Source organism: Centruroides sculpturatus, unplaced genomic scaffold, assembly GCF_000671375.1.
Source record: "Centruroides sculpturatus isolate CEXI.00-Female unplaced genomic scaffold, Cexi_2.0 scaffold372, whole genome shotgun sequence".
Lineage (NCBI taxonomy): Eukaryota > Metazoa > Arthropoda > Arachnida > Scorpiones > Buthidae > Centruroides > Centruroides sculpturatus.
Genome location: NW_019384553.1, coordinates 52,808 through 78,661, shown reverse-complemented (window position 1 = coordinate 78,661; position 25,854 = coordinate 52,808). Strand labels below are relative to the sequence as shown.

At 32.0% G+C, this 25,854-nt stretch overlaps 1 long non-coding RNA gene across 1 annotated transcript; it reads right to left on the bottom strand.

Annotated features, from left to right (window-relative positions):
- Window positions 1–5,383: 5,383 nt before the first annotated feature.
- Window positions 5,384–18,448, bottom strand: LOC111623732. The gene is made up of 2 exons (XR_002756474.1): window positions 18,321–18,448; window positions 5,384–5,453 (listed from the first exon to the last, which is right to left on the bottom strand). It is a non-coding gene; the product is annotated as an uncharacterized LOC111623732 (long non-coding RNA).
- Window positions 18,449–25,854: the final 7,406 nt, after the last annotated feature.

Genomic DNA, 25,854 nt, shown 5'->3' with positions numbered 1-25,854 from the left:
TGTAACGACAACCCTAATATAACGTCAAATTTTTATCGGTCCCACGATTTTACTATACTAGATAATGTTAAAAAACCCACTTGTAACGACATAAAACCCTGTTTTAACGTCATATTTGAAGCACTCTTAAATTTACAAAATTAAATTATAAATTTTATTTATCAAAGAAAATACTACGTGTTCAGTCAGAGTCCCTTCCTAGAACGATTGTGGGTGGTACTGTCACCACCTGATTCGGTGGGGTGAGATGCGCCACCCCTTTAAACGACGTGACAGTGGGTTAGTCTGCATAGCTCTCATACTCGTGTTGTAGTTTACAATCTAAAATAACTGACTTTTTTTAAGTGAATATTTTTATTGTTTCTTTTTAATTGATATACATTAATTTAACCTAAAAGTGAAATATATTGGACTTCATGTCCATTGATAGATAAGCAAGAAACGAGAAAATTATCATCCAGGCGTTAAAACCGAAAGTGCCGCCATTATCGAAACTTGACAAATAAAAATTTCTTATAAAAAATAATTTTTGAAATTTTTAATTACATCGTTGTAAATTTAGACATAATAATGTAAATAAAGTTGATTTAAATATTTAGTTTGCACTTTTATACATATGATATTAAATTAATGAATTTTATAATAGATTCTTAAACAGACTTGATACTTTTATGGAACTGAAATTATGACCCCGCAGATAACGACACTCGGTTATAACGTCAAAAAATTGCCAATTCCATGGATGACGTTATAAGCAGGTTAAACTGTATTTTTATAGCATTAGGATGTAAATATTTTAAAATACAATTCTAATTAGGACTACAATAAAATTCTGATAACGTGAATATAAGGCAAACATTTTATAAATACAGTAGAATCAACTAACTGTAATCATGGATGTTATCAGTTTGCAAATGTCAACAAAATTAGCATTTTGTTTAATAGTTTCACTTAATCATCATCATCATCTTCAGGTCAGAGTTTAAGCCGCTACTTGTCAAATTATGAAATGCAAATTCAAATCAGAAAATGAATAAAAAACTAATTTATCCCAAGAAAAATTTGCCAAATTATGCATGCAAATCAAAATTTAAGTAACCTATCAATTCACAATCATTTATCAGGAGCAGAGAAAAGTTCAAATATGTTAATCTGTCCATCAGCTAAGCCTCAATCTCCAAACAGAGCAAATAAGTGCTGATGTTGGTTTATCAATAGTATTAAAATATTGATAAATTTGATAAAGAAAATTTTGTCAATATCAGTATTAATTTTCAGGGTAATATTAGGATTATTCTGTTCCTGTTGTTTCTCATAATGAAAGCATTCTTACTGGCAAAGAAGTAAAACCCAATTTATATGAAAAGCACAGACATCTGTTACATGAAAGTGTTGCTTACGGCTAAAATGCTACATTTCATTCTTTAAATTGGGCATGGGTAAGACGTCAATTGTGGCCCACCCATAGACATGAGCAAATTTTGAGGTAAACTACTAGGAAACCCATAAAGTTTCTGTACAGTTGTATAAAATGTCCCCCAGGAAAGAGCTCAATGTGTTGTATGGCTAGCAGAAACCAAATCACCAATTACTGTGCAGCGAAAGTTTAGGTCCTATTATGGAAAGAAAGCACCTGATGTCAAGTTAATCAAAACATGGATGGAAACTTTTTTAGCAATGGGGTCGGTTCAGAAACGGACAAGCAGTGGCAGACCATGTGTTTCGAAGGAGACTGTGCAGGCAGTTCAAACTGCATTCACGAGGTTGCCACAGAAATCGATCAGACAAGCTTTGCGGAAGTTTCAAGTGCTAAAGAGTACAATGCATAAAGTGGTTCGTAAACGTCTTAAATTGTATGCGTACAAGGTCCAAATTGTTCAGGCAAATTGTTCACATTTTGCTTAGGTTCAAAACTTAACGAGTAGAGGCATATGTGGTATAATACATGTTTCATTTACTGTATCCAATTAAGAGTTACATTGTTTTGTTATCAGGGTAAACATTTATGGACACCCTGTATTACAAATAGCCCTTATCTTACACAAAGTAGGAGTAGGTACACAAGTGTACTGTACCTACTCCTAGTTTAAATGATTAGGCTTACATCTGCAACACATCTGTATATGCATGACCAAGTCAAATATAAATCAGAAAAATTGATTTTTTATGGTGCAAATACAAAACAGATTTAACTAAAAGCATTATTTAGTGTGTACACTATGTGTAATGATGAATGCATTTTTAAATATGAAAACTTTATGATTGACATCCCATTTGATATAAACTTATATCAAAAATAAAAAAATTGGGAATAGTAAACATTCACATTATTATAAAAAGGATTAAGAAAGGAGTGCTTACAAATACTTCTCTTGAGCAATTAGGTAAATTACTCTTAAAGCCAATTATAACTGTCTTCAATAAATTTTCAATAATCATTTGCTTCAGATATATTAAATATTCATTTTTATTTTAAATAGCACAGTAAATAAAGTTAAAATTATAGTAGTTCATAAATCAGTTTTCTTAGGAATTTATTTATTTTTAAGAGACTTCTCACTATATAAATATATAAGATTTTTCAGATACACATTCTTGTGAGCTTTTGCAATTATTTTCAGACAGTAGATGGAGAAGTTGTGTCCTCTAACAAAGCAACAATAAAGTGAGATTGGGCAAGACCATGTTGAATGCAGTTGAGACTCTAGACAGATGGCTCAAAGTCAAAACATGATATTTGTGATAACACATCAAAGTCACAACAGAACACACAAAAACCTCAAAAGAATATGATGAAATGCACTTTGTATCTGTTCAGACTGTACTGTGATAGTACACAGGTTATCTAAAAAGAAATCAAACTTTTGCTCTACAAATATAACTAAATGGCACTACTAGTTTTCATGGTAAAATTCAAAATTTTGAATGTTAAATTATCAATTGTGTGCAATAGCATTTGAATCAGTTCATAACATTTCATTATGTGGCATAAAATGTAAGTTATTTTGTGACCCTCATCAGAAAATTCCAATGGAAGAACATACCAAAATTAAGTTCTGTATAAAACTAAAGAAAACTTTACCAAAATGTTTGTTACTAAAACAAGTATATGGGGATGATTGCCTCTGCTGAACACAAGTTTATGACTGGTTTAATCAATTCAAAGATGGCCGGGATTCAATTGAAAACGATCTGAAAAGTGGTCGTCTGAAGACATCGACTATGGACAGTAACATTGATAAAGTGCAACAAATATTAGGAAAGGATCTGAATGTGTCCTGTAGAATGCTGTCAGAGGAGTTGAGAGTGTCAAAGGACTCTGTCCACATACTTTTATGTAATCATTGGAACAAATGTAAGGTCTGTTCCCGCTTTGTTCCACACTCATTCACTGAGGAACAAAAATAGGCATGCATTCATCACGTTCAAGACATCATCAAAACAGCTCACTGCAATCCAAATTTTCTCAAAAATAGAGAGGTTGAGGCGCACATTTTAAACGTGTACGTGTGACGTTCGGCGCCGCTTTCCCGTAAGCCTAAAAGTTTGACGATGGTGTTTGAAATGTCGAGCGTGATTCCACCGACTATCCAAACACCATTGTCAAACTTTTAGGCTTACGGGAAAGCGGCGCCGAACGTCACACGTACACGTTTACACATTTAAAACGTGCGCCTCAACCTCTCTAATATTGTCACAGGTGATGAGATGTGGTGCTACCAAGATGACCGTTTGACAAAATGTCAGTTCTGTGTGAAAGTCATCAGATGAGCCCACACCAAAATAAACTTTGTTTCCAAAAATCACAGGTCAAGACCATGCTCATCTGTTTTTATGATTCCGAGTATCATGCACAAAGAATTTGTCCAAAATGGCCAGAATCTTACCAGAGATTATTATTTGGTATTTTGGAATGTCTTTGGAACTGGATATACCAAGTGGTTGCAGCATTCCAGTCATCCCTCCTGGTATCACAAGCATGTTACTTTTCTCTTCCACCATCATCTTTTCATGCTTTCCATCAGCTGTCAACAACCAATATGGACTGCCAATGTAACAGTGCACCTGGATACTGAAACCACACTGACTTCAGCCAGTCCATCTAGAGTTCTTCTGTCGTCCAGCCTTGATCTTGAACTCATACAAATATTCCCAGAAGCAGTGTTTCTTTCAATAGTTTTATACTTAAAAAATGACATAAGGTCGTAGTTTGTTTCTGTTAGTAACGACGCACAGCATTAAAATACAATGCTGCATTTCTGCTCCTGCTGTTCACACCAAAACTGTTTTTTTTTTTTTTTTTTTTTTTTTTCACCTGCCTGATTGACTGTAGTGTTACTTGGCATATCAAAGAAGACAAGAGTTTTGTCAGCATTGCCTATTACTCTTAAGTTTTAGCCATGTGTCTTTCTTAAGCTGAGGAAATGTTTCTGAAATGCAAGCAGCTTCTCTTTACAGGTGTCAGAAAGCCACTGTGTCTTTGAAGTCTGACACTGAATCACAAGCTCATGTTGTGCCATAAAATGTCTTGCCCAGCTGTAACGTCCCTTAAATTTGCTTTTGAAAATTTTCATATTTTGAGCAATCCTTTTGGCTTCACAAATTTCACACATATATTACAACAGATTTCCTTCCAGGTCAAAATATTTCACTGTTTTTCCATAAAACAATTGCCAATTTTGTGATGTTTTCTCAAGAGTGTCATTTGTGTGAATCCATTACTGAATGTTTTTTCATCTACGTCAAACTTCCTTCCTGCTGCTCAACTTCCATTTTCTTGTGCATCCACTTACATTTTTAAACTTACCACCACGTAACTCACTCTTACTTGACATTTAGCATGCAATGAGCAAGTACTCAACAATAAGCATTAACCATTACTTCATTCCCATTTAAAATTTGCAGTGTTGTCATATTTCTGTATACCCATGTCTCTACTCTTGTCCCTTGGTGAAATTCTAAGATTTTTATTTTTTCCCAAATATACTGTTTTAAAATAGGGTGTGGCTTATACATGCATTAATACAGCAGTTCTCTGTTAACTTTAAAGCTATCAGAATGTCATTTGTATGGCAAATAAATTTGTTTCTCCAATAGCTAATGTTTTCCAATTATAAAGATGGTTGGTTGGAGTTGGAGTTTATGGCACAAGGGCCAAAGAAAGATAAGAAACTTTCAAAATGTAAACAACTAATAATGTTGATATTTATATCTTCCTTGGTCATTTAAATAAAAAAGTTATATTATCAAAGTTTTAAAACATGCACATTTGAAAACAGGTTGTTTTGAATATTTAGATTGCATCTTATCAATTGCAAATATGCAGAAAACAAAAGATAAAACTTACTTTTCGTTGTTTAATAGCATTCTGAATTGCTTTTGCTTTAATTTCTGCTCTCTTTTTTTGTTTTTTCAATAGATTTTCTGGTACTTGGGGAAGAGAAGTTTCCATCCTAAAAAATAAAAACCATTCAGATCAAAAGTAATTCCTTATAAATATTAAAATAATTCTGTAATTCACTACTGTTTTCTGTCAATAAAATAGTTTATAACAAAATATTTTATTATAAAGCCAATTTCCAAGAAATTCAAATGTTAAAAACAAAAGAAGCACTAATTCCAATTTTTGTTGTTTTAATAGTGTAGTCCTAATTTTAATACTGAAGCATATTGTCACAAGCATTTCTTCAATTTTATTTAATTTTGTAATATATGATTTTATTATCCTTTTCAGTATGTTACTAAAAAAGTTACTAAGTGTTCTCCCCAGAAATTTTCACTAGCTAGGCAAAATGATCCAGGGGCAGTATTCTAGTCACTTATCTTTCGTCTCTTCTTTCAATGACGAATGACATCAAAACAAGAGACAAAATTTGTCTCTCAGAAACAGTGGCTATTCTGGTCACTTTTAACAATCTCGTCTTTGTCATCAATGACGTCACGATACTACTAGGTTGATTATAAATGTTTGGGTTATCTGCGCACACAACATTTTAACCAATGAAATTGTAAAATCTTCGAAAATGCAGAGTACGTAATCATAGATCATGTGGCAAGGAAAGCATGTAAGTTTGACAAACTTGCTTTTTGTTTTATAATGTTTTTAGATTGTAATGTCAATTTGTCTCTTAACAAATAAAAATTTTAATAACCGAAGTTAAAAAAGCATGCATACTTAGATATTTTTCAAAATATTACCATCTAATTTTTCCTTAGCTATTTAAGTAAGATTAACATCATATTCAATAGTTCAGTAATTAATGTAGGATAATTAAAAAAAAATGGAATCAGTGGCATTTCTGAGTAGGCACTGGAAAAAATCAGAAGCATTTTCTCTCTCGAAATATTCTTTTCCGAGATAGAGAATGTTCTCTAATACAACTGTACAGCATGAGTAGCATCCAGTCATCCATATTGAATATAACAAAATCAAGGTGAAAAATGACAGGGCCTCAAGTTTCAAGTTTTTCATGTTGTCCTCGAATTGATGTCATTGAACTCACTCGTGTTACTATGACTCACATAATCAGTAGTCTAGAGTTAGACCCATCAAGTGAACTCTAAAGGTGAGTGGAAGTAGATCATATTCACTTGTTTACGTGTGTCGTTAAGCATGATAGGATTATTTACAATGCACCTGAGTTTGCAACTATAATGATTCAACCAATGAACTTAATTGTAACAAGTTGCAAACAAATCAACATGAACTAGTTTATATGTGGTATAGTTAAAAGTTTTGTCTTATAGCAATAAACAAAATGGAAACCTGAAATGTTTTATTTTAAAAAATAAGCAAACAGAACAAAAAGAAGTATTAGTAACATATATAGAAAATAATAAGAAAATGAACAGTGGAAAAATTCGACAATGAATTTACAAGAAAAAATACAATTCGATTTGTGGAGAGAATTAGCTGAAAAATTAATTTCATAATTTGAAGTTTAGACAATTTACAAAAAGTCAATATTAACTTTTGAGTCCATCTTTATCCCTTATACACTACCACAGAAGTAACAGTCTTAAAAAATTGCTTTGAAGAACTCTTCTTAAACACTGATAAAAATTGGTAAAAAATCTCACAAGGTTAAAAAAGATCAAGTGTCAGCCTTTCATTGTAGGTTTCTGACACTTTTACAATTAAAAACACACAGAAATTCTTCACTCTATCATTTTTATCCACCTTTTTAAACTGCTTCTGGCCCTCTAGTGGTAGTTACGAATATCTACATTATTTGCATATAGTTACAATTTTTGTGATAACTCAGGATGTATTTTCTTCATAATTTGAAGTTTTGACTATTTACAAAAAGTTTGACTTTTTGTAAATAGTCTAAACTTCAAATTATGAAGAAAATACATCCTGAGTTATCACAAAAATTGAAAAATTAATTGTATATTGGAGCTAAAAAATCTGTTGTGTAATGGAAAAAGTATTTTAATTTAATCCTTTCTTTATATAGTTTTCTTCCTTGTTCTATTTCTTAAATTGTTTTGTTTATTAAGATTATTTATTAATCTGAACTTAGTAGTTCTGATTAATAAATAATAATAATATAGTGTCTATGCTCTTAATTTATACATATAATTTACTATCATTTTAATTCTCTTTTTCGATGAATTAGATACTTCTTTTTATTAGTATTGACATGAAAAGAAATGGCATCTACTTGTGTTCGAAAAATTTGTTGCCTTCTTAAACAACTCTTTCAGCTCTTTCTAACGCTTCAATTGTGATCAGAATAGCATATCTGTCAGCCATTTTCACTTTCGTGTAGCAATCTCACATGCTTGACTCAATGTGAGTAACAACTTGCATGGTGAGATGAGAAAGCACGAGTTATAACTCAAGACTACCGATTTGATGTCAGAGTGTGAGATGGTACCACGTGACACCTTCAACACATTGGGAGTTGTAACATGAAAAACTAGAGACTAAGGCCCAGGCCTGTCAGAAGACAACTAACCGCTCATCTCTGATAAACGAAAGAAGCAAAGAGAGAAAAAGTTGTCCAGAATCACATTTAGAGTGACGTGATGATCTCTCAAGATATAAATAAATTATTAGCCAATCAGCAACTGGCTTGTGAGAGACGATGACCAGAATACAGCCCTAGGTCTTCCTCAGCCTACTGTCCTTTTGTGATTTCTGTTCCGTGACTAGTCTTAGCAATTTGTATTCTGTAGTTCTCATAAGTATACCATATTAACTGCTTTTTCATTTCACCAATAACCAATTTCTCTATTTTCATTCTCTCTCTCTTTTCTTTGTTAGTTTTTATTTTGACCATGCATAATATTCTGTATGATCTTGTCAGTGCATCCATTTCAACTGCACTTGACCTTCATTTGTTTTTGATATTCTCTGCATTTTGGCTCCACATAATAATATACTTTTCTTTATGGTGTTATGTATGTATGTATATTACATTTTCTTTTTGAGATTTTGGCATTCTGGTTTTAAACTACTTTCTATACTACCCCCAATAAACTATTTGTTTTTCCTTTAATTATAGATAATGCACATACACTTGTATTGAAGTATATTTAAAATAGATTGTGTAGAAGTATTCCAAACAGAATTCTTTATGTAGTAGCCTATTGACACATCTTTCATATAAATTATTATATAATTTTACATATTAAAACTAAAAGATAAGTTATATAAAACATATATGTTTATAAATTTAGATAATAAATTTATAATTATAAGCATTTAATCTGAATTTTAAAATAATTTGATTATGTAATAAATTGCCAAACGATCACCTAAATATCGGGCTATTATATAGCTAATTAAATGATTAGAATAAAGTACAGTAGAACCTCGATTATCCGAACTAATTGGGGATGAAGGTAGTCCGGATAACGAAAAATCCGGATAATCGAAACAAATACTTTAATTTGTCTTTTAATGATAATACAACACGTTTTCTTTTCGATGACATATCGGTAATATTAAAAGTAAATACTGTATTTAAATCGTGATCAAATTTTCAAGAAACAAACGTTCGTATTGAATTTGGACTACTACTGACCAACGCTAACAGACTACCTATTGTTTAAAAGGCCCTCTGGTGGCGCAAGAAGACGGATTTTATAAAATAAAAAGCAGTTGAAACTGCATTTTTATGAATAAAAATTTGACAAACTATTTATCGTTTTATGACGAGTAAAATTTTTTCGTCGCGTTCGCGGCTTTTAAGTAATGCATAAACCTTCGAGGCGCGAGGCCCTTCGGACCGCGAGGCATAGGCGGTGGCCCACGTCGTCCATGCCTTACGCCGCCCTTGGTCATAGAAATGATGTAATTTGAATATAAATTATTTATAAATACGTATGTCAAGTTATATTTTTATTACTACATAAAATATATTTAAGAGTTTACGACCACTGTGCTGGGTGAGACGTTGTTGAAACAAAAAAGTTATGCATTCCATCACGTACATAAACAGTGTACGTGATTCACCAAGTGCAAATCAGCAAATTCGTAAAATTTTTGTTTATTTTGAACAATCCGGATAATGGAGGTTCTACTGTAATTTGTCATTAGAGGTAGGCGTTAGGCGCCATCTCTTAAGTAAATTAATAATTAAAATTAAATAAATAAATTATTAAATTAATTTTAGAACCTTCTGGAATAAAAGAACTGGCCCAGGACGGGGCCTAAACCCGCAACCTCCGCTTGCCATGCGGTGCACTTGCCAGTTACGCCACCGTAACTGATTTGATTATGTTTTATTTTTAAGTTAATCTCAAAAAAATAAATTATCATTGTCAAATCTTAACTCTTGAATTTCACTATCTATCTATATAACCCAGTGTTTTTCAACAGGGGTGATATCGCCCCCATGTGGGCGTTTTTCCATGTTGAGGGGTGATTAGTAATAATTTATATTTTGGGGGCCAAAAAACAATTTTCTGGGCAATATAGTAGAACATTATATTAAGAATAATTAGATATTTTATTCATTATATTGTACATTAATTAAACAAATAACATTATACTAGTTACGAGTCTATTCAATGCAGTATGAATTTGGCGTTAGTCTTGGTCCTCGGCATCAGAATTTTGAAGGGGGCAATAATAGATAACGGTTTTATTGAAGGGGGCGACAATTCGTTAGAGGTTGAGAAACACTGATATAACCCATTGAACATGTGTCCATCTGTCCACATAATGGTATGCCAAAAACGGACACTAGAGGCTCCTAGCAATGATTTTAAATTAACAATAAATTATTTTTTTTGTAATAGGAATTCATTATTTATACCATTTCATGGTATAAATAATTATTATATGCCTTGATTAACCTTGCACCGCATGTTTACAACATCCCATGATTCAGTGAACGCCGCGCATTGACACAAGAAATTTGTTGAAAAAATGGCGGATACAATTAAAATCGAGGTTTACAAGAAAAGGTAAATAAACAAATTAAACTATTTTAAAGTATTTATAGAATGTTTAATGGGTAAAAATCTAGATCCATATGACATGATTGGGACTTTAATAGAGCCGCAGAGCATACTGATAAGAAAAAAGTCAAAGGAACCGTGCCTCATGGAAATTTGTAAAGAGCACCCACCAGGGGGCATCCCGGGCTACTAGTAGAATATAAGGTGTTATACCCCATTCTAACCGAGCATTTCAATCTAGAGGTCCAAGGTCGGCGACCTCTCTCAACCGTTTCAATCTCAACTGAAACAAGGTTCAATCGTGATCGACTCAAGAGAGTTCTTAAAACTAGATCCAGTCATAAAAGAGATCCCATAATCCCAAGTGTGCAAGAAAATACAAGATGGCTGTGGAACATATGTTGGGCTATCAACAGAGAAATAAAAAAGATACTGTATTTGATCAGATGATGACATGTCTATTATTAGATATATGGCAAGAAAAAGTACTGTATTTATTTCTAACCAAAACTTCCATTTTGTTTGTTGGTGTTTGTGACTTACTGCATAGTTATGTCAGATTTATCATCCTGTGTAATAGCTCAAGCAGACTGCCTGTGCAAACAGCACGACAGTTGACTGGCGACAGTCACAATCCAGATTGTAGGTAAATTGAGATCGAAGTGAGCCATAGATTGTGTGCAAACGTAGTATAAAGAAAGCATAACTCAAGTAGAGTTCATCAAACTGTGGTCTGCAGGTTGTCCACACATGTTGCCACAAGTAGTAGTCATCATGTGTTATGAATAAGGGTGAATTCTGAACCCATTCCTACATTCTGGAGGGAGGCGTGCTGCTGGATGCAGCAATGGCTGTTTATGATAGAAGGCAATGTGGCATACTCCATGGCTCAGATACTTCCATTTTAGTGTCCATTATGTGGTTTTATAAATGAAAATTTGAAGTTGTGAAAGCACACATCAATATATATACCCACACAAAGATGCAAGTGGTGTCATCTCAAGTTTTTTTCATAGCTATTTTGTGCTATTGGAACCCTTCTTTTAAATTTTCTCTCTCAAAATGCATATTTTAAAATTATAGATCCTGCCATCATGATACTGTCAATATCACGAGCATTATCATCCTTTACTTTCTTTGTCCGTCAATCACAAATGTCTACAAACAGCAGCACAGCAAAGTGATCGCTATTAACAAATGCACCCTAAAGCATCTTTGCCATATCACACGATGTCTTCAAAGTATGGTGCAAAGAGAACGAATTCTTCTGCCAGAAGTTATCCGGAAATGCGTCAGAGCTGTAGTCACATGACCAACTGGGTTAGACTGAAGCAAAAGGTATCCAGCTAAAAAAGGTATTAAACTTAATATTAACAAATAGACATAGATATATCTAGATGTAATTTGACACGCTGAATCGATTGGCATTAAAAAAAATTACTTACGATCAGCTGTTTAAAAGTTATGAACGATTTTTTATTTCCAGCTATTTGCTTCGTTTAAGAACAACTTTACTAAGAAACACGCAGGCACTCATCGATATTAACAAAATGAATTACTTTAATTCACCATAATACATTCCATCTGAGAGAGAAAGCAACATTAAAAATGCTAAAATGGTGTCATTAGCCAGCAAACACGCGTAACCACGATAAGGGTGTAGGGACAACTGACGCAGGGAAATTTTCCCTCACCAGTGGGGAACATGTCGAGCGTGACGTCACTTCCACAATTCTCTACACACACGTGTGCAGTAACAGAAATAGCTGACACGATAATATAATTATTATATATTATTTAAAACAAAAGTAAAAATTTAATAACAAATTTAGTTTTCCTCTGTTACTTCATAACAACATTAACGTCTTCAATTCTTTATTCCAAGACATCGGCTGTTATGCAAAAGGTATCCAGCTTTAATTGCGTTTTATACACATTATTTCCTCGTTGTTTCATATCTAGGAGTTTATACAGTATACATATACTACACACTCATCATTAAAGCCTTCCGACGCCCATTTTATACAACTTACACAGCTACGAACGCTTTTACCCTAGATGCTGGCTACTCTTATATGTAAGTTGAATTTTTATAGCAACTGGTACTTTTTTATAATTGTTACTTTTTATTTAGGTCGATTCATAATAAGAAAGTTGATAATCAAAATTTACACGAAATGTACTGTACGTTTTAAAGGTGTCCAACAAGCTGATCGTATCAATTTTAATATAAATATTAAATGCATATTTTTCACGGAGAATTGAACTTAAGGGTTGGAACCTCTGTATAAGATAAATATGGAAACTAATCCACACAAAGAACTGGTCTTTATGTGAATGGTTGTTGGTAGATTTTATTATTTTAGTGATATTTTTATTCGTTCGATGTCAAGAAGTGAAATTATTTTTATGGTATAAATATTTGTTTAATTTATGTTTTCGTGTACAGTAATACCTCGACTTACACAATTTTCAAATCTCGTCAATCCATCGTTTGTTTGAGCGCCATGCAACTCTTGATTACTCACTCTCCCCACACCATTGTTCAGCTTACATGTTCGGACATGTCGCACTGAATTGACGCATAGCTACAATTTATTTTGTGTTATTTATTTCTGTTTGTTATATCTAGACTTGAGAGACTATGTGGTGATTTCTTGTAACCGTAAACAAATCAAAACACAAGATAAGATTAACGAGAACATTTATTAGCTTACATACATAAGATTTGGATTTTACACAAATTGCGAAATTATACCTGGACTTACGCAGTTATCGCTCGGTCCCACCTATTGTGTAAGTTTGGGGTATTACTGTATTTAATTAATTAAGAAACAGGGATAATTGTTATTTACCGTGCAACGAATAAATACAATTATGTTTGGTAGCATAATTTTGTTAAAGTGGATTATTATACAATTATAGATGAATAGAGATGTGAAGTAGAAAATTGGAGTTTTTAACTGACGACACTGGATCACACCCTACTATAAGTTGACAAGACCTAGTATATTGTATAATTTACATATTTCATTTTCTATTAAGCTTTGTAAATAGCTTTGTAAAGCTTTCAGTATGATTTCTACCGTAGTTTATGGCATTTATAAATTTGACATTGTTTGTTTGTCTATGTTTTCATCAACCCTCGTGGCTACTATTTAAGAGCATTTATTATTTCGAGCTGTAATGGAGAGATGTGGTTACTATTGTGTGCGGCTATTATTTATATAAAACCTGTATACAGTAAGGACAAGTTGCTCAAGGGGTATCCCGTAAGAAAAATTCAGTATAAATTGTAAGATCTATTAAATAAACAAGAATTGTTTTATTCAAAACTTTTGTAAACATTGTTGTTATTTATTATGATAAAATTTGAAATGCCAGTACCGTTTTAAATGAAATTAACAAAACTATTTAAAGTAAAATCGGCACAACTAAGGAAATCAGTTTTCTAAGTTATTTACTTACTACACTTACAGCTTAAGTCGTACCATAGAATAAAATTAAACACAAACAACCAAAGTTTATATACCTTAAGTAATGTATTTAAATATAAATATTTTTATCATGTCAACGTGGCATATTCAGTTATTACAAACACAAACATATTTCTGTTATTATTATTTTTTTGTTAACTCCAGCATGTAGATCAAGCACCGGTGTCTTACATTTTAAGCATGGAATCGTGTTTTTTTCACGATCTTCTGCACAAAGATTACAAAACCAATTGCTCTTCTTTTTTGACTTTTTTCTTTTTAATTAATTTCCATTGTTTGTAACTTTCAACTGCTTATTTCCATTTATTTCTTCTCTTGTTCAGTTTATCACTGGAACCCAAAAAGACAAGGAAGGATTATCTTTCTTGAATTTATAATATCATTTCGCCAATGCAGTTTTTTTCTTTGTTAAAATAATGTGATAATTTATATTTTTCTGCCAATTAAAGTGCTGTTTTCGTAGATCAGCTACAGTAAGCTCAAAGAAACATGATTCTAAAGAACACGTTTAACTATCTCTTTCTCCATATTTTCAGTCAGTCAATCCACAAAGATGACACCTTAAGAGTTGGTTTAGGGATTTCATATTGTCTGTGATGCTTCATTAAATCTAATATCACCACTGCGTAATTTGCTTAATGTCTAGTCCACATCTTATTGTTTTTGACTATTATAAATTCGTTTTAACATGTTTATGGTCTATAATAAAATAAAAAACATAAAAATTAAAACAATATTATTTGTTGTTGCGTTTACTGTCTTACCTCCACCGACATTCCACAGATAAAAGTTAATAACAGAGAGTAATTCCTTAAATCGCACCAAAACGATTTTTCAATCTTATGTACGTACTACCAATTTAGGCAGTGGTACAATTTGAACAACCTTATCCAATATAAATTACTAAGTCACTAGTTAACTTCACATTTAATTATTTTTTCTACGTTTAAAATTTTATCAACATTCAATTTCCATCTCGTTCATCATATCGATGTGCAATTATATATTTTGTGTTGTTTTTACCGATGACGGATCTTCCACGGGCTCCTCTGTGTATTATTATTTTATAGAAGCAACTTCTCGGTTACTTTTAGAGCACTTTTTTAAATAGCTTTTTATTGTTAAAATCTTCTTCTTGTTCTTCCTTTTGCGCACTAGTGCTCCTTGATGCCATAGGAATATCCATATCTCACAAACCAAAAACAACATAAGCAAAAACGTCTTCTATACAAATTTGCCTGCCCTAAATTCCAGTGGTGCCCAACTCCTCCAGTAAAACTGACCCATCCAGGCAGAATGTATAATCTTTGTCTAGTTTTTGTGTTTTTTTTTTTTTTTTGTATATTATATGCAGCTTGTACTTAAACTTATTGATACACTGCAATAAACTATGGGAGATAGATTTTAACTTATTCAACCAAGTTATTTCTAACTTTAGCTGATTCAAAATTATGAAGTATGCAATAAATAAGTTATCATTAAATCGGCTCTATGGATAACATATGTGGCTGAATGGATAACAACACTGACCACTGATAGCCGTTTCTGGACAATTAGAAAAAGTGCCTGTCTAATTGTCCGGAAACAATGTTCTGTCTAATTGTGATACGAATTAAATCAAACTATAAAAAATGACAGTACAATTAACAATGTAGAAGACGAAAGACTGTTCTCAAATCAAACGATATGAACAAGTACAAAACATTATTGTAATCGAATTGTGTAAAATTTGTTAGTTTTGAATTAACCTTCCTTAAAAAAAGTGTCTAGCATTTTCTATAAAAATAGTGTTCAAAACACATGTCAATTATAAAAGGCACGAGAAATAAAATTCATATTTCCATAAGATGTGGATTTTCAAAGAGGTTATAAATATGCATCTCATTTTTGTTGTCAACATTGTGCTCTATTCAGTGGAAGAAAGTATTTTCACATTTCCTGATAGCAACTATCGCTCATTACAGCTCAGACAAAGTTCCATTAATAAAGAAAGCAGCAGAACATTGGCATGCCTTGAATGCAAAAATTTTCGTAATATATTAACCAAGGTTTACTACATTGCTCATAATAAATTTTACAAATTCTATAAAATCATTACAACAAAATCATCCATAAATAATGTAATACTATTTTGTTGTACAGTACTTTACAATTGACACTTCTTTTTAATGTTGGTAGTACAGAGCAGCCAGCATCTAAGGTAAAAGCATTCATAGCTGTGTAAGTGATATAAAATGGGCGTCGGAAGGCTTTAATGACGAGTGTGTAGTATATGTATACTGTATAAAATCCTAGATATGAAACAACGAGGAAAGAATGCTTATAAAACGCAATTAAAGCTGGATACCTTTTGCATAACAGCCGATATCTTGGAATAAAGAACTAAAGACGTTAATGTTGTTAAAAAGTAACATGAGGAAAACTAAATTTGTTATTAAATTTTTACCTTTGTTTTAAATAATATATATATATAAAAATGGACATGTATGTCCCTATATTTCACTTTTCCGCCAAAACTACACATCACACGTGAATGGTGTTTGTATGTGGTAGTAGCCCCAAGTCTCCATTCGTGCACCAGGGGGGTTGCGTCTTGATAGCTATAAGGGTGCGGAAGATATGAGGCTGAAAGTGGTTGAAAGTGGCTTTCTATTTTGAATGTTTTGTTCGAATTTAATTCGAATATTGGTTTGATTATAGAATGATTGTAAACGTTCCAGAAACGTTGAAAATAGTTCGTTTGACTTGACGTGAACAGGAGACGTTCAGAAATAGAATCGGGACCAGGTCTCTAATTAGTCTGGAAATGGAGGACCTAATTCTTGCATTCTGTGAAAACAAGTAAGATTGGCTATAATGTAATTATCTTAATCTTCACTATCATCACTTTTTAAAAATCCAGCGAAGCGGGTCCTTGCAGCTAGTATATAATAATTATATTATCGTGTCAACTATTTCTGTTACTGCACACGTGTAGGGAATTGTGGAAGTGATGTCACGCTCGACATGTTCCTCACCGGCGAGGGAAAATTTCCCTGCGTCAGTTGTCCCTACACCCTTATCGTGGTTATGCACGTTCGCTGGCTAACGACACCATTTTAGCATTTTTAATGCGCTTTCTCTCTTAGATGGAATGTATTATGGTGAATAAAGTAATTCGTTTTGTTAATATTGATGAGTGCCTGCATGTTTCTTAGTAAAGTTGTTCTTAAACAAAGCAAATAGCTGGAAATAAAAAATCGTTCATAACTTTTAAACGGCTGATCGTAAGTAATTTTTTTTTAATGCCAATCGATTCAGCGTGTCAAATTACATCTAGATTTATCTATGTCTATTCGTTAATATTAAGTTTAAGATCTTTTTTAGCTGGATACCTTTAGTTTCAGTCTAACCACCGACTGACGATCAAAGCGAGGTCACATGACATGATTTGTAAGTGTTCACCATCCAATGTGTTACTCCACATTGTGAACAAGGTTAGGCAATTGCAGCCAGTAAGTAATCTGACAAGTTTTCCCTTAAGTTCTTATTATACACGTTGCCCCAAAAATTTCTATCTGTTTAGGACATGTCTACTAGTGAGGTCTCTTTAGAAAGCAAAATTAGGAAAAAATGCCATGTATGAAAAGTAAACTTTTACTGCAATGTTAATTACCAAAGTAAGTTTTAAGAAATCCTGCCAAGAATTTCAATCTTATTTGAAATCAACACCAAATATATTCAAGCAAATTTTCTACAAAAAATTATAAGACTGCACAAACGATTTATTTTCACATCTTCATTCCTGTTCTTTTCATTAATAAATAAAAACTATGAAGAAATATGCCTTTTCTTGAATACACATACTAGTACCTAAAAATTAGTAGATACCCCATTTTGAGGAAAAATATAAATGGTCACGTTATATATGTAGAATGTGGAATTCACTTTCAAGTTTAACTGTTTTAACGTATAAGCTATTAATTCATTTCTGAACATCAAATCATAAATTAATATTAACAAGTTTCTTATAAGCAGCTTGAACGATATAACATATTAAATTAAAGCATGCAATTTCTAACAAAGGATATTACAGATTCAAGTGGTGCAATGAAGTATCAAAATAAGCAATTCAGATAAATTATAATATTTACATTAATTAATTTACGTTTATATATCAGAAATCGTACATTTAAATTAACTTAATCTAATTGAGACGATATTCTTTAATCTAAAACTGATTACTAACTTATGCGTAAGCCACGTTGTAAAACTTCATATATTTCGTTAACGTGTAGATGATGTTTATAAAATTTAGAAAATTATAAATAAGTAATTAAATAAAATGTGCATACATCATATCATACATGTTTTATTTTTAAAAATTTACGATTAAGATGGATTAAAATTAGTTGTTATATTACTTACTTTTCCGCCATCTTCTTTCGCGAAAGAAACGTCTATATCTGATAGAAGTATAATGCGCCGTCTAGTGTACTGTTTTATGAAATATAGCCCAATAATAGTCACATTAAAGCTCTCGCTAGTGTGCGATATTTCTTACAGCGTGTATTAAAATAATAATAATAATAATTTTTGGTTAACGCGATAAAGGAAACTTTTATCACTTTGACAGAGCTTTCAACCCTCAGCTTTTTTACACGAACAATTAGCTTTCCGTAGATGTTGTCGGCCTATCCGCCATGTTCAGCATTTCGCCGATATTTCCAATTATCAATCTTTCTTTAAAAGCGTTGTTTTATTTTATACTTTATTTTATTAATAATTTATTTCAAATATTTTGAGCGAGTTGAATTGTTTTCTTTCGAATAATTTTAATATATTTTTGAAAATTATAAAAACGCTTTTATTGGTCTCTTGTTTTTCAAGATTGGGGACGGAGTCACTCTCTCCATATACATCACACACATGTTCATGACTACATTCTGCATTTGGTTATGTTTATCGGGTTTCGGGGTTGGGAGGTGGTGGATAGATCCACTCCTCAAACTTCATCAAACTGAGGTAAGTCCTCAAAGTTTCGGCCTTTTATCTTAATTAGAAATGAATAAAATTCAATATGTATTATATCAATGGTGCGGTTTTCTTTATACAGTATTCTTTTAAAAGGTAAATTTTCAAAAAAAATATTTCCTCAAAAATTGATGAAACTTTATGGGTTAATTCCACAGAAATAACCGCCGTTTTTTTGCCTGGACCGCATTTAATCACAGACAAAAGCTTATCTTCGAATTCTCTTTATTTACTTATTTACTATACATTTCGGGTGCAATATTTTTACCGTAATAACAAATGTAATAATTGAATTTACCAATTTATAGAAATGTAAAACCTGAAGAGGAGTGCAAGTTACACAAAAATATTGCACCCGAAATGTATAGTAAATAAGTAAATAAAGAGAATACGAAGATAAGCTTTTGTCTCTTATTAAATGCGGTCCAGGCAAAAAAACGGCGATTATTTCTGTGGAATTAACCCATAAAGTTTCATCAATTTTTGAGGAAATATTTTTTTGAAAAATTGACCTTTTAAAAGAATAAAATTTGAGTTGCAAGATCTGAGGGCATGATACAAAATAAGTTAATAAAAGCGTTTAAAAATACAATACGAGTTACATTGGGTGATTTGTTTCCATATGTCTTTGACAGCCTGAAACCTGTAAAAATTTTGCTGCAAATTACACGAAATAAAGACGCAAAGCCATTAACTTCCTTATGTGGGAATATATATTTTTAAAAATTCTGCAATATATTTCGTTTCCTTTTACAATTGTTGTTTTTGGACAATTTGTTTGTTTTTATTTTCATGTATTAAAATGATATTGTTAATAAACGTATACAAATCCAGTAACTTTTTTTTGTTGTTGTTGTTGCTGATTGTGATTGTCATCGGAGGACTGGATTGGATTGAAGTGACGTAATAAGGCAATGCAATACATGGAGTATCTGCCAAGGGAAATGGGGAATGCATCCCAACAGGCCTTTCCAAGGGAAACAGGCCCTAATAGTTAGACACGTGAAAACCCGGAGAACTCCACGTGGTCAACTCGTTGGTGAGGTGCGAATCCTCGACCAGTGCTCAGTGGCTTTATTCATTCAGGCACTGATGGATTTTAAGCAGAAGAATAATGTCCATGAAAAAGTGTATACGTGACTACATAACAATAATAAATTGGCGACTGCTTTCAAAATTGTGATCCTACATTTAATAATCGCTGTCCTACATTACTATTTTTAATTCTTTCCGTCCTGTGGGCACTAAGGGGCCTTTTAGCGAGCCCATTATGGATTCGGCCATGCCCACAGTGGAGCGTCCGGATGGTGAGAGAAGGATCTCGACATATCCAGATGAGCCATCCCGAAAAATTCCTGGATTTCTCAATTTTTTTATCTGAGTTCCTCAGAGTGGCAGGCTGACGCCTTTATTGACTCACCATCCGGACGGCCGATATCATGTATAGATTGTATATGTTATGGACAAAGTGATTAATCGGGCATTATTCATAATGCCCGGTCATTATGAATAATGACCAAAAAGGGCATGCAGTGTGATAAATATTTATTAATTTATCAAATTGACCGGTCATTATGAATACTGCTATCACCTGGTCGGGCAAAGTGATGATAATACATTGAAAAGTGATCATCCAACATACGCTAGCCAATTGGCACTCTAAGTTGCTGATTAAGTTGATCGTAAGTAATTTTTTTTAATACCTATCGATTCAGCGTGTCAAATTACATCTAGATATATCTATGTCTATTCGTTAATATTAAGTTTAAAATCTTTTTTTAGTTGGATAGCTTTTGCTTCAGTCTAACCACCGACTGACATCAAAGCGAGGTCACATGACATGATTTGTAAGCGTTCACCATCCAATGTGTTACTCCACATTGTGAACAACGTTAGGCAATTGCAGCCAGTAAGTAACCTGACAAGTTTTCCCTTAAGTTCTTATTATACACGTTGCCACAAAAATATATTTCTGTATAGTTTCGTATTTACGAAACTATACAGAAATCGTGCTATACACAACAGGGATAGCTGTATCAGCTTCACTACAACTACAAGTGTCAGTAATTGTCAAAGATATCTACCAGAAATTTGAATATCATCTCGATTCATCCCATTTTTCTCTGAAGATAATTGCTCACGTTTATGAACAAAAGCCCCTTTGTCATCTGTAATCTTTATAAATGTAAATTATGTCGTTGTATTAAAGTATTTTTGGCTCCTACAGTCTTTATTAAATCAGGTTGCATAAACATTTCTGAGCTTCAACAATAACTGGATTGTATTGGATTGGTATTGTATTGAGTGTGTATTGTGTTTAGTATTGAATTTTAAATTGTGTGACATTTTAATTCGATTAAAAAAACTCCACTTATTTCATTTAGAAATATTTATTTTTTGTGAATTATTTCAAAGTATTTAAAAAACATGTAATCTTTTAAAACTAAGTACTATTAACTATATTAATTAAATGGTAAAATTTTACCTATGTGCACCGTAATAGCGGCGGTTGCAACTATTTGTGCTCCGGACAGATTCCTCCCGGAGGGAAGCCGCAGGAAGGCCGCTGATTTGTTAACGTCACTAGATATTGATACATACTAGTTATTGACACATGTGTTCAAGAACTGTCGTGAATCAAGATCTAGTGACGTTAAACAATACGCGGCCTGCTGGCAGCAGCCCTCCTCGAGGAATCCATCAAAAGCACAAACAGACGCGACCGCCCCAAATTTGGTACTAAACGCAACACACACATGCAACTCAGATGTGAGTGCTGATTGGCTAGCATATTTTGGATGATCACTCTTCGATGCATTATCATCACTTTGCCTGACTAGATGATAGCAGTATTCATAATGACCGGTCAATTTCATAAATTATTGAAATTTATTACAATGCCCGATTTTGTTGGTCATTATTCATAATGACCGGGCATTATGAATAATGCCCATATTAATCACTTTGTCCATAACATATATATTGTGGTTTTTTGCGTTGTGGTTGTCTTTATCTTTCGTCGCTGCGAGTGGAAGAAACGAACGAGACGAAATCATAACAAAAACTAAACTTTTATTCTCCTGGCGTACTTGGTACAGCACATGTCTCGACGACGCGACTAACAAAGACAACTGGTTTTCGACGGTCTTTGTGGGGTGAGTTCGAATTTATTCCAGGAAGTGATGACTCATACACCCGGGGTAATTGCTTGTCTTTTACAACCGTTGAGGGTACAGATGTGAAGGGCGGCGTTCGCCACAATATAAAAACCTCAATTTACACTAGTCAGGAAGCTTCGTAACAACATCAATATAAGTTAAAGTCATAACAAAGGTAATATACTGTAATTCAATTGCACATATTCAAAATAATAATAATTTCCTTTATCACTTTATTAAAAAATTGTTTTCTTTCATGAATAAGAATCGTAATAATTTGATCACTAAGATAATTGAAACATATCCAGTTTAATGAATAAAAAATTTCAGCTTAAAACACACATTGAAAAATAACATGGGGTTCGAATGAATGAGGCTGTATAGACGTCTGCTGCCTTTCTGGAGTATTCGGGTTTCAGTCAGGGTCGGAGACCACAAGTAAATATTACAACAAGCGTCTAGAGCAGGGGTGTCCCAAAGTCTTAGATTATAAGGTTACCTCATAGAGAAGAAACGCTTCTCATTGGTTGCTTATTTGACGTCACTCATAGTCGAAAACGAAACATCTTACTATGTCCTTATGGTAAAAACATTACCGATCAGAGGCTCATAGCTTTAATTACACGCTAATATTTTATTAATTACGATTTATATTTTATCAAATGTAAATAAAGATGGATTATAAATAAGAAAAATCCGGAATATTGAGCAAATCTTCGTAATTTTTACGTGTACAGTNTCGGGTTTCAGTCAGGGTCGGAGACCACAAGTAAATATTACAACAAGCGTCTAGAGCAGGGGTGTCCCAAAGTCTTAGATTATAAGGTTACCTCATAGAGAAGAAACGCTTCTCATTGGTTGCTTATTTGACGTCACTCATAGTCGAAAACGAAACATCTTACTATGTCCTTATGGTAAAAACATTACCGATCAGAGGCTCATAGCTTTAATTACACGCTAATATTTTATTAATTACGATTTATATTTTATCAAATGTAAATAAAGATGGATTATAAATAAGAAAAATCCGGAATATTGAGCAAATCTTCGTAATTTTTACGTGTACAGTTGAAGTTAAATGCGTTTTTCTACAGTGTAAATGAAATCGATTTTATCTATTTTATGATATTAGAACAACAATAGTTTCTTAAAAGATTAATTTTAGTAAATTCTACGTATGTGATTTATATATAAGTAAATGAATTTAATTTTTATCGTCAAACTACTTTTTTTTTTTTAACTAAAAATAATATTAGTCTATTTTTTAATTTTTAATACTCATGTACCGAAAACGATATTGTTGATATCAATATATACAAATTAAGTTTCAAAAGAACAATTTTTTATCTTATAAACATATTTTTGATATCAATATATACAAGTTAAATGCTATATAAAAACAATTAAATCAGGTACAAACTTTTTTCAATTTTCTATTGTTATTACAATTTACTTTTTTTTTCACAGCGAAACGATCATGTATAATTAAATTGTTCAAAAATTTTAATCTAATCCATACACGTTGCTTTACGTATGTGTATATAATGTCTTCTGGCAAGTTAATTGTCTGTTTAATTAATGATGTAATAGATGAAACCGTTTTACATTTCAAATGCAGTTTCACAGTTTTTGTAAAAATTGATTCCATTCCCGAGATATCTCGGTCAAGTTACATAGCGTTACATAAAACTCGGGAGTTTGGACCGCCTAAAAAATTTTTGTTTTTTTGATTTTTGGAATGTTTTTTTAAGTCTCAAAATTTTTTCAAAATTTTTTTCCCGCGCGAAAAAATTTTATCGCGATTTTAATTTACCTTTAATGACGCACGATTCACGCTTTATTGCTTTTTAATTGTTTTTTAATGGTAGTTTGATATCAAATTACATTCATCGTTCTAAAGTTGTAGTGCACGGATTTTCCTTCGGTAAAGTTATTTAAAGCTAGTTTCTGATGTCAAAAACGACCTCCGATAGTTTTTAAATTTTTTTAATTAATAGATTTTATTATATATAAGTTCAATTAAGTCGGAGGGGTCGGAAATCGCAATAAAAACTTTAATTTTTTAAAAATATTTAAAAATATACGGCCAGCTAGTATTCACCCTACTATAAGCCCATCGCCTCCCGAGACTTGAGAATGTCCCGGGAAATCCGACTCCAGCTGTGTTCAAGGTCATCCAGCTGTGTAAACAATGACTCATCAGCGTCAGATTTCACAGAAAGGCGAGACAAAGGAAAATAAAATTTGAAGCTCTTTCTTCAAAATTAACGCATTTCTTTCGTTTTTTTCAGTTTTAAATATTTTTTATGTTTAATTACATTAATATCAAAAATTTCTTTGTACGCAACGGGTTAAAGAAATCTGATAGTTGTGACAGTCCACCAAAAGATAAATCCTGAACAAGGGACATCATTGTATAATTATGTTCATTTTTAATTTGGTGACTGACACTTCCTAAATTTGGATTTACTGATCCTGGGTTATGGTTTCAAAAATAATTCTTTGAATCCATAATCAATATTTCCATACTTCCATAACCAATGTTCTAGAATTTAATAGTTTCTTCTTGTATTTTAATCTTATGACGACTAAATTAGTTGAAAACATTTGTTTGCTGTCTGGTCCATTAATTAAAGGTTTCATTTGATTCATAATTTGATTCTGTTTAGTTTTGTCTACTTGCATATTTTTAATTTCTCCTAAAACCTATCAATTATTTAATAAAACTTAAGCTATAATTTAAAACAATCAGATGCACCATTCTTCCATTATTTATTTATTTTTAATTTGCGTATTTAAACATAACTATAGCATCGCCCTAATTAGGAATTTAAACCAATTTTTATGATCAATTGTAAAATAGAAAATGCTTTCCTTTTCATTACAACTTAAAAATTCTACACACTAAATTAAGAATATATATATTTTGTTTTATTTTTCTAAATAAATTATAACAGGGATGGTGAACTGGAGAAATACCCTAGCACATAACACATACTTTTAATGTTAAATTTCAGTTTTAATTATGGTTTTTTTATTCAGTTCAGTATATCATATTTTTCTCAATTAGCTTGTTTACATTTATTGTAATTAAAGTTTATTCATAAACAAACCTCATGAAACCTGATAAATTTGTAAAGCCAAACAACCACCAGATTACATTGGTCTACTTTTCCAGGATTATATTTAATTAATTACTAAATAACTTGTCTAGTGACAAATTATTTAGTAATTAATTAAATATGACATATAATCATGGAAAAGTATCCTAATGTAATCTGGTGTTTGTTTGGCATTACAAATTTCATAAAGCGTATTCATTATATTTATTTAAAAATCATTATTTGAAGTCTAAAACTTTGGCATACAACATTTTAAAAAAAATAATTATGCTTACTATGTGTATGCAGACTCAAAAAGGTTCACCATCCTGAATTATAATACAGTTTATGCTTTCTTGTCAAATGCAGACTGAAAGCTCTTGACAGTGTTTTTGTGCTCAAATATATACTGTAATATTTTGTATTGCGTTTGATAATGTCTTTTCAAGAGTAATGTAATGTTGGTTATTCAAAAGAGTAAATTATGTCTTTTGAATAATCAACAGTTAATACAGTAAACTGCTGCCAACTCAGAAAAATTTTTTGAAAATCTGTACAATAATTTAAAAATTCTTGACAATAGAAAAATTATAATTATAATGAAATTGTAATCAATGAGAGTTTTTGATATCCAGAAGTCTTTGTGATAATGTGCATTATATATTACTG